Here is a 1,425-nt window from a genome sequence, read left to right as displayed (position 1 = left end):
TACTGAAGAACACGAATTCCCTGGCCCGCCTTCCCAGGGCCACACTCAACCCTCAGACAACCTCAGGCAGGGGAGTTGGTGCCGCAGCCCAGATGGGCCCGCCAAGGGCTCCCTCTCCTCCTGCTCACCGCCCCCCGTACCCCCGTGCACCTTTCCCCCACACCCACGCGTCTTTCTGAGGCGATTCCTGGTGTCCCGTTCCTGGGGTAGGTGCCGGAGGAGGGGGCTGACCCCCAGCGGCTTGGGGGCTCCCTCCTGGCCCTCCTTCACCCGTCACTGCGCTGCCCCCTCACCCCCCCATCCCTCACCCTCAGAGATTATGAGGACCTTCACGTAGCCGTGGTGTCTGTCTGTTTGTAAAACTTCTCCGCATCCATTTCTCGCTGATTCGGGACATTGTCCCCATTTTGCACCTGGGGAAACTGACAGCAAGAGATGACCTTTTCAAGGTCGTTTGGAGGAGCTGGGACCCAGCCGAATCTGCACCCTCCTCAGAGGCGTCCGATGCCTGGACGTGGCCTCCGGCACTTGGCTGTGTCAGGAGGGACAGAGCTGCTGGCTCCCAGCGGTCAGCCTTCAGGCCCTCCGAGAAGTGCCAGGTGGATCCATTTCCCCTGCAGCCTTGGCCCCCCTCCTCTCCCCAGCCCTCAGGGCCACGGGCACCACCATCTGAAGGACGACACGTGATGCTCCTGGGCCCCAGCTCCTGTGTCACCTCCGACAGGCATGACCAGCGGAGCCGGCCGCGGCTGTGGTGCTGGTGAACGCAAGGGGCCCCGTCCCACAGAGGCGACTGACCTCCTCCCTCTCCCCTTCTCTTTCCTTTCCCCTCTCAGTTTCCTACTCTGGTCCCTCTTCTCAGGGTCCCAGCAATGACTCCTTTTGCAGCCAATTGAGAGACATTTGCTGACTGACCTCCTCCCTCTCCCCTTCTCTTTCCTACTCTGGTCCCTCTTCTCCGGATCCCAGCAATGACTCCTTTTGCAGCCTATTGAAAGACATTTGCACCCACCGCGGGTGTGGGAAGGGCTCAGAGGCCACGCCTGGTCAGGAAAGCCCCCGCCTGTCTGTCTGACCTCTTATGCTCCTCTTGGCCTTCTTCCCTTCCTCTGGCCCCTGGGGACTGGGACACCCCACAGGGCTGTTTCCTCCTGGTGGTCCATGTTATGCCCAGATTGAAGGCGTAGTCCTCTCCCTTTCAGTCCAGACCCCTCCCCCCCTCCCCGCTCCTCGGGACAGGCCCACACTACCACTCGACCCTCCTTCTCCAAGCCCCTGGGACAGAGCCGGTGCCTCTCCCTGGAGACTGGTCCCTCGGGCCAGCATGCTCCGTGGACAGCACCCTTTCTCCTCCTCTTGCTGGGCAGCGACGCCAGGCCCCAGCTGAGGAGAGGCCTCCTGGAGATTTGGGGCCCAGCTTGGGTC

The sequence above is a fragment of the Myotis davidii genome, unplaced genomic scaffold (assembly GCF_000327345.1).
Source record: "Myotis davidii unplaced genomic scaffold, ASM32734v1 scaffold165, whole genome shotgun sequence".
NCBI classification, from domain to species: domain Eukaryota; kingdom Metazoa; phylum Chordata; class Mammalia; order Chiroptera; family Vespertilionidae; genus Myotis; species Myotis davidii.
The sequence above is the reverse complement of the archived record's forward strand: the minus strand, read 5'-3'. Positions refer to the sequence as shown.